Genomic DNA, 8,884 nt, shown 5'->3' with positions numbered 1-8,884 from the left:
AGCTTTACGAACATCTGCTGATTTATCCTGCAGAATGTTAACCATACAATATCATGAGAAAAATTGAAATAGAGGTGCATGCCAACCAGTGAAAACTCTAGAGGACAAGTTTAACTTTGCTGGAGAAAATACCATCATAGCAGATGTAGAGGGTTTTAGCAGATGTATAGCATGAGGAAAATCGGACAGTCCAGCAAGTTGTCTTGACAACCAGTCAAAAGGATCGTTGCGCCCTTACCCACCAAACTTAGTGTCTTGAGAGCAGCAGTTACATAAGGGACCTATAGGGAAGAAAAAGCAACAAGGTTAACAATACATGAAACAAGGATGTGAGGAAAAAGAAATTCTGAAGTGAACTAGTGCTGACCTCTTTGTCAAGATGGCCAGCAGCAAGCCAAGAGTCTAAAGTAATCAAAGTGCACTCTCGCATTTGAGACGGTTTCGGATGTTATGGCTGCTGAAATCAATCTACCAGATTCGATGTTTTCTGCGAGCCAACATGCAGCCATGAAATTCATATTTGCAAGATAGAAAAACCTTTTCATCTTTTCAATAGGAGTTTACTCGAGTTATGGCACAAAACAGAATTACCTGAAAACTCTATACAGTTTCAATTGTTCCACAACAACAACAATAGCTTGAGCCGAACCTTGTACATTTTTCAAATTTTTTGTCACCTACAAGAGGAACAAATTAGATCAAATTATGATCCCTGGGAAAGTCAAGAGATCTCTAACAAAGCTTCAGAACATTGCGAATTACATGCCATTTCGAGTCCACAAACCCTGAATATTTCATTAAAGCATGCTTCAGCAGCTTTACGAACATATGCTGATTTATCCTGCAGAATGTTAACCATACAATATCATGAGAAAAATTGAAATAGAGGTGCATGCCAACCAGTGAAAACTCTAGAGGACAAGTTTAACTTTGCTGGAGAAAACACCATCATAGCAGATGTATAGCATGAGGAAAATCGGACAGTCCAGCAAGTTGTCTTGACAACCAGTCAAAAGGATCGTTGCGCCCTTACCCACCAAACTTAGTGTCCTTGAGAGCAGCAGTTACATAAGGGACCTATAGGGAAGAAAAAGCAACAAGGTTAACAATACATGAAACAAGGATGTGAGGAAAAAGAAATTCTGAAGTGAACTAGTGCTGACCTTTTTGTCAAGATGGCCAGCAGCAAGCCAAGAGTCTAAAGTAATCAAAGTGCACTCTCGCATTTGAGACGGTTTCGGATGTTATGGCTGCTGAAATCAATCTACCAGATTCGATGTTTTCTGCGAGCCAGCATGCAGCCATGAAATTCATATTTGCAAGATAGAAAAACCTTTTCATCTTTCCAATAGGAGTTTACTCGAGTTATGGCACAAAACAGAATTACCTGAAAACCCTATACAGTTTCAATTGTTCCACAACAACAACAATAGCTTGAGCCGAACCTTGTACATTTTTCAAATTTTTTGTCACCTACAAGAGGAACAAATTAGATCAAATTATATCCCTGGGGGGAAGTCAAGAGATCTCTAACAAAGCTTCAGAACATTGCGACTTACATGCCATTTCGAGTCCACAAACCGTGAATATTTCATTAAAGCATGCTTCAGCAGCTTTACGAACATCTGCTGATCGTTGCGCCCTTACGCACCAACCTTAGTGTCCTTGAGAGCAGCAGTTACATAAGGGACCTATAGGGAAGAAAAAGCAACAAGGTTAACAATACATGAAACAAGGATGTGAGGAAAAAGAAATTCTGAAGTGAACTAGTGCTGACCTTTTTGTCAAGATGGCCAGCAGCAAGCCAAGAGTCTAAAGTAATCAAAGTGCACTCTCGCATTTGCTTTTCATTGTCGCCAAGGCATTTCATAACATCTTAAAGAATTCTGCGCATGAACCACATCGATGTAAATCAACTAACCAAACTTTAACAGAGACAAAACGATAATAGACTACTTCTGAGAAAATGAACCTTGCTTGACTCCTCAACCGGTTGTCTCATTGTAGATGTAAGAGCACAAATTGTAAACAACGTTGCTGTAATCCAATTTTTGTTGCTGTCGTGTAAATGACTTTTAAGAGCTCCAAATAACTATCCTGGAAGTAAGCAAACGAGTTAAAACGAGTCTTTCTACCCATTAAGGTTCATGTTCCAACAATGTTGTTTCTTGCTTTGTAGACGTCCATATAGTTTGAGGAAAATGCAATAAATTCGATGAGAATTCAATTAGGAACAGAGAAATTCACATTGTCGTATCTGAAATTAGAACTAAATTTACCTTTAATCCAATATTTAGCTTTCCCATGAATTGGTTCCACACTCATTTGGGATAATACCATGTGCAAGTATCTGAAGAAAACAACAGCCACATAATACTGCAAAATTAATAACCTCGCTATCTCCAAAGTGAAAGGAGTTGTGCTAAAATATTGTTGTATCTGAAATTAGCCCTAAATTTACCTTTAATACAATATTTAGCTTTCCCATGAATTGGTTCCACACTCATTTGGGATAATACCATGAGCAAGTATCTGAAGAAAACAACAGCCACATAATATTGCAAAATTAATAACCTTGCTATCTCCAAAGTGAAAGGAGTTGTGCTAAAATAGGCTCTTTTTTTTCAGATAAAATAAATATAAATGAAAGGAGTTGTGGCACAGAGTTAGAAATATTTGCACCATTAGGAGAAAAGGTGAATTGTTTTGAAATTTCTCCTTCTGGCACATTAGGAGAGGTAGCTCCAAATTCCATCAAAGAGCATGACATGATGCTAGGTTCAATTATAAAATGTATACAAAGTGAAGAACAACAAAAGCACATTTTCAAGAGAGCTTAAATCCAATTATCTAGAAGTGCTGAAATTACACATTTTCAAGAGAGCTTAAATCCAATTATCTAGAAGTGCTGAAATTACATGGGCATAGACAAAACCTGACAGTGATGAACACAGGACGCATCATGGACTCATAGGTGGATTTAACAATAGAATCAAGAAACAGAAAACTCAAAAATCATTACCAAGAAGAAACGATCAACAATCACAAACAACCACCAATAATTACAATCTAACTAGAAACAAAAGATCAAATCCAAAAACCAAGTTCCAATAATTAAGTCAAATTGCACAACACCCACAAAAACAAAAGAAACCTCAATCAGAATAAAATTCCAAAAGTTACAGAACAATCAATTACAAAAAACCAACAATCACGAACAATCATAAGACAAACTCATGATGACAAAAAGAATTAGAAGACAACCACAATCACAAAAACAATCACAAACAACCGATAACCACATAAACTAATTCGAAGATCTAATCCAAGAAACAAGTTCGAACAATTCAGTCAAATTGCACCAAAACCCACAACAAATCAGGAAACTTAACAAACCCACAAACAAAAACAATCAAATAATCATAATACAAACAGTCACATGAACAATAAAAATGCAGAAATCACACAAGAGTCGTAAAAAAAACCCACAATCACAGTTAATCACAAAGACAAACCAAATTACAGGTCAAATTATACTTCAAGCAGCACAAATACAATGAGAACACAAACAGCACAATCACATAAATAATTAGAATAAAATCTCACTAATCACAGAACAATCAATGAGGAAAAAACCCACAATCACAAAATTAATTACAAGACAAAATTAAAACAAATTTTCAAGAAACTAAAAATTCAAGAATCATAACCGATAAAAAACATGAAGAATCACAAACAACATTCCACAATCACAAACTAATTAGAAATAAACGATTAATCCAAGAAACAAGTTTGAAATTAAGACAAACTACACCAAACCCACAATAAATCACAGAAACAAAACAAACCCACACAACCCTACAACAAAAAAAAAAAACAATTAGAACACCAAAGACACAAACACGTAAATAATCTGAATAAACCCAACAAATAACAAACCAATCAGAAAAACCCACAATCAATAACAATCAAAAGGAAAAAAGAATCAGAAGACATCAATGCGACAAAATTAAACAAAAAAAAACATTAAGCATAACAACCAAAAAAAAGTCATACCTTGTATGTCAAGTGCCGAATTTATCATACCTTGTTTGAATCCTTCACATTCAGAAACGCATTTGACTGATTGTTGATGTCGTGAACACACACGATCAATCTTGTCTTGCGCCTTTGGTAGGAGCACCTCTCTACAGGAACAAGATATATTGATCAAATACATGCCATGATTCAAAAAATTAAGCAATCCACATGAAAAACATACTGAAGATGCAACTATTTTCCCTTGCCCTGATGAAAATGCACGATCACCATAAGCATTTGATTTTCCAACCTTTGACACGGTTTTGGATGTTATGGCTGCTGAAATCAATCTACCAGATTCGAAGTTTTCTGCGAGCCAACATGCAGCCATGAAATTCATATTTGCAAGATAGAAAAACCTTTTCATCTTTTCAATAGGAGTTTACTCGAGTTATGGCACAAAATAGAATTACCGGAAAACCCTATACAGTTTCAATGGTTCCACAACAATAACAATAGCTAGAGCCGAACCTTGTACATTTTTCAAATTTTTTGTCACCTACAAGAGGAACAAATTAGATCAAATTATGATCCATGGGGAAGTCAAGAGATCTCTAACAAAGCTTCAGAACATTGCGACTTACATGTCATTTCGAGTCCACAAACCCTGAATATTTCATTAAAGCATGCTTCAGTAGCTTTACGAACATCTGCTGATTTATCCTGCAGAATGTTAACCATACAATATCATGAGAAAAATTGAAATAGAGGTGCATGCCAACCAGTGAAAACTCTAGAGGACAAGTTTAACTTTGCTGGAGAAAATACCATCATAGCAGATGTAGAGGGTTTTAACAGATGTATAGCATGAGGAAAATCGGATAGTCCAGCAAGTTGTCTTGACAACCAGTCAAAAGGATCGTTGCGCCCTTACCCACCAAACTTAGTGTCCTTGAGAGCAGCAGTTACATAAGGGACCTATAGGGAAGAAAAAGCAACAAGGTTAACAATACATGAAACAAGGATGTGAGGAAAAAGAAATTCTGAAGTGAACTAGTGCTGACCTTTTTGTCAAGATGGCCAGCAGCAAGCCAAGAGTCTAAAGTAATCAAAGTGCACTCTCGCATTTGCTTTTCATTGTCGCCAAGGCATTTCATAACATCTTAAAGAATTCTGCGCATGAACCACATCGACGTAAATCAACTAACCAAACTTTAACAGAGACAAAACGATAATAGACTACTTCTGAGAAAATGAACCTTGCTTGACTCCTCAACCGGTTGTCTCATTGTAGATGTAAGAGCACAAATTGTAAACAACGTTGCTGTAATCCAATTTTTGTTGCTGTCGTCTAAATGACTTTTAAGAGCTCCAAATAACTATCCTGGAAGCATGCAAACAAGTTAAAACGAGTTTTTCTACCCATTAAGGTTCATGTTCCAAACAATGTTGTTTCCAGCTTCACAGAAGTCCATTTAGTTTGAGGAAAATGCAATAAATTTTATGAGAATTCAATTAAGGAAAAGAGAAATTCATATTGTTGTATCTGAAATTAGCAATAAATTTACCTTTAATCCAATATTTAGCTTTCCCATGAATTGGTTCCACACTCATTTGGGATAATACCATGTGCAAGTATCTGAAGAAAAAAACAGCCACATAATACTGCAAAATTAATAACCTTGCTATCTCCAAAGTGAAAGGAGTTGTGCTAAAATAGGCTCTTTTTTTTCAGATAATATAAATATAAATGAAAGGAGTTGTGGCACAGAGTTAAAAATATTTGCACCATTAGCAGAAAAGGTGAATTGTTTTGAAATTTCTCCTTTTGGCACATTAGGAGAGAGAGCTCCAAATTCCATCAAAGAGCATGACCATGATGCTAGGTTCAATTATAAAATGTACACAAAGTGAAGAACAAGAAAAGCGCATTTTCAAGAGAGCTTAAATCCAAGTATCTAGAAGTGCTGAAATTACATGGGCATAGACAAAACCTGATAGTGATGAACACAGGACGCATCAGGGACTGAGGTGGATTTAACAATAGAATCAAGAAATGGAAAATTCAAGAATCATAACCAAGAAGAAACGATCAAGAATCACAAACAACCACCAATAACTACAATCTAATTAGAAACAAAAGATCAAATTCAAAAAACAAGTTCCAATAATTAAATCAAATTGCAGAAAACCCACAAAAACAAAAGAAACCTACACAAACCCATAGTCACAAATACAATGAGAACACAAATAGCCCAATCACATAAACAATCAGAATAAAATCCCAAAAAAATACAGAACAATCAATTAGAAAAATCCCCACAATCACGAACAATCATAAGACAAACTCAAGATGACAAAAAGAATTAGAAGACAAACCACAATCACAAATAGAATCACAAACAACGGATAATCACACAAACTAATTAGAAGATAAAAGATCTAATCCAAGAAACAAGTTCGAACAATTAAGTCAAATTGCACCAAAACCCACAACAAATCAAGAAACTTAACAAACCCACAAACAAAAATAATCAAATAATCACAACACAAATAGTCACATAAACAATAAAAATTCAGAAATCACACAGCAGTCATAAAAAAAACCACACAATCACAGTCAATCAGAAAGACAAACCACAATCGCTGGTCAAATTACACTACAAACAACACCAATACAATGAGAAAACAAACAACACAATCATATAAACAATTAGAATACAATCACTAATCCAAGAACAATCAATTAGTAAAAAACGCACAATCACAAAATTAATCACTGAAATTCCATTAGAACATCAAAAGAATCAAACACCAAAAAAAGTAACCAAACATTGGAACATCAGTGAGACCAAATTAACAAAAGAATGTGAATAATCACAAGTTCACAACCACAAAGAAAGGTCCAAGAAACTGATTCAAATATCACACCGCTTGCACCACAAACCCACAATCACAAAACCAATTACAGGGCAAAATTAAAACAAAATTCCAAGAAACAGAAAATTCAATAATCATAACCGAAAAGAAACAATCAAGAATCACTAACAACATCCCACAATCACAAACTAGTCAGAAGCAAAAGATCAAATCCAAGAAATAAGTTCGAACAATTAAGATAAATTACACCGAAACCCACATACATCACATAAACAAAAACAAACACAAACCCTACAGTCACAAAAACAATCAGAACATAGAAAGCACAAATACATAAGCAATTTCCAGAACAATCAGAAACAAAACAAATAAAAGGATCGCACTAAAGAAACACTGGAATAAGAGAAGTACCAAAAACGAGTGAAGCGAGAAACTGGGGTGTTGCTTCTTTAATTCTATGGGTTGTCTATTTATAATGAAAAATTAGCCGTTAAATTAAAAAAAGTAGCCGTTGAATCTTGAATCAAGAAAAGCTTAGGCGATTTACCTTTGAAGAAGCGGTAAAGCGCGGAAATTAGCCGTTAAAACACAAAGGTATTGTTGACGCGCAGGGTTCTCAAGGATTGAAATTGTTGGCTTGGTGACCGGGAACTGGCTGGCATACTACAAGGAAGAAGGTTCTTTAGGGCTTCCGATTTGGCGTTGTTCAAGCCTTCTTTGGAGTTCTAAAAGAAGTGGGTAAAGAAGGGCTTCAAGCAAAAGCAGATTAGAGTAGAAAGTCTTTGGTTGGGGAAACAGAAGTCTTTGCTGTCAAGAAAAAACAAATGTTTAATTCCTTATGATACTTACAATTTTTATTTGAGTTAATTAACTTAACACCTTCTATAAATATAAAATTATATTTTTTCCAATAATTGAAAAATTACATTTGCATACCTTTTGATAATTCTTTATTTATAATTGTCAGCAAATAAAAATATATAAACTTCTAATTTTATGTATCATTCAGTATTTTATATAAATTGTTCAAAACATGGCTAAATTTTTTCATTCCTCAATGGCTATTTTTTAATCAAATAACTATAATTTGGGAATGATTTTTTTTTATAATATATATTATATTTGTCCCATTGTAAATATAATAATATTAACAGGTAGCTTTGTTGATAAATTATATAACACTAAATGAGGAGTAAATTTTGAAACGCTGTCAATAATTTTATTTTAAACTTTGATGAAAGAGGCACAATTGTAAATGTGAGAACGCTATTGTAATTTCCAAATACTTTTAGAAAAAATTATAATTATACTTAGATTATATTTGAATTGATGGATTTGAAGTTTAGATTAGTGTTTATATATTATTCATATTTTATTTATTTTAAATATTTTGGAAGTGACTTTGTCACTTACAACATCGAGGATGATCCGATAACTTTCAAAGATGCTATGGCTTCTTCAGAAGCCAAGCAGTGGAAAGAAGCTGTTAAAAGTGAGATGGACTCCATTGTTTCTAATGGAACGTGGGTGCTAGTCGATCTTCCTCCGGGGTGTACTACTATTGGGTGTAAGTGGATTTTTAAAAGGAAACTGAAACCTAATAGGACCATAGATAAGTTTAAAGGCAGATTGGTGGCTAAAGGGTTTAAATAAAAGGAGGGGATAGACTATTTCGATACCTATTCTCCGGTAGCTCGATTGACTACAATCCGGGTGCTTATAGCAATTGCTTTAGGGTATAATCTCCCAATTCATCAGATGGATGTGAAAACAACCTTCTTGTATGGTGAACTCGAGGAAGAGATTTACATGGAACAGCCTGAGGGGTTTGTAGCTCATGGTAACGAGCATAAAGTTTGTAAACTTGTTAAGTCTCTATATGGACTTAAAACAAGCACCCAAATATTGGCATGAAAAGTTTGATAAAACTATTCTTGCATTTGGCTTCACTGTAAATGAGAATGATAAATGCATATACTGCAAG

At 34.6% G+C, this 8,884-nt stretch overlaps 1 long non-coding RNA gene across 16 annotated transcripts in view; it reads right to left on the bottom strand.

The window, feature by feature from the left end:
* Nucleotides 1–7,702, bottom strand: part of LOC105178824 — a 22,664-nt gene extending 14,962 nt beyond the window's left edge. For 7 of the 16 annotated variants that reach the window (XR_002288455.1, XR_002288463.1, XR_002288456.1 and 4 more), the window contains exons 1-21: nucleotides 7,448–7,702; nucleotides 5,589–5,659; nucleotides 5,280–5,404; nucleotides 5,085–5,193; nucleotides 4,849–4,998; nucleotides 4,665–4,743; nucleotides 4,494–4,579; nucleotides 4,262–4,389; nucleotides 4,087–4,187; nucleotides 2,462–2,532; nucleotides 2,280–2,350; nucleotides 1,973–2,097; nucleotides 1,778–1,886; nucleotides 1,560–1,691; nucleotides 1,388–1,473; nucleotides 1,164–1,283; nucleotides 930–1,077; nucleotides 763–841; nucleotides 592–677; nucleotides 368–487; nucleotides 133–281 (exon numbers count right to left, since the gene is read on the bottom strand). This is a non-coding gene — a long non-coding RNA (uncharacterized LOC105178824). Of the gene's footprint in view, nucleotides 1–132; nucleotides 282–367; nucleotides 488–591; nucleotides 678–762; nucleotides 842–929; nucleotides 1,078–1,163; nucleotides 1,284–1,387; nucleotides 1,474–1,559; nucleotides 1,692–1,777; nucleotides 1,887–1,972; nucleotides 2,098–2,279; nucleotides 2,351–2,461; nucleotides 2,533–4,056; nucleotides 4,188–4,261; nucleotides 4,390–4,493; nucleotides 4,580–4,664; nucleotides 4,744–4,848; nucleotides 4,999–5,084; nucleotides 5,194–5,279; nucleotides 5,405–5,588; nucleotides 5,660–7,447 lie in introns of all 16 variants that reach the window. The other 9 variants (XR_002288458.1, XR_002288457.1, XR_002288460.1 and 6 more) reach the window with 9 other exon arrangements.
* Nucleotides 7,703–8,884: the final 1,182 nt, after the last annotated feature.

This window comes from Sesamum indicum, unplaced genomic scaffold (genome assembly GCF_000512975.1).
Source record: "Sesamum indicum cultivar Zhongzhi No. 13 unplaced genomic scaffold, S_indicum_v1.0 scaffold00109, whole genome shotgun sequence".
In the NCBI taxonomy this organism is placed as follows: Eukaryota; Viridiplantae; Streptophyta; class Magnoliopsida; order Lamiales; family Pedaliaceae; genus Sesamum; species Sesamum indicum.
Note: the sequence above shows the minus strand (reverse complement) of the source record. Positions and strands in the feature narration are given on the sequence as shown.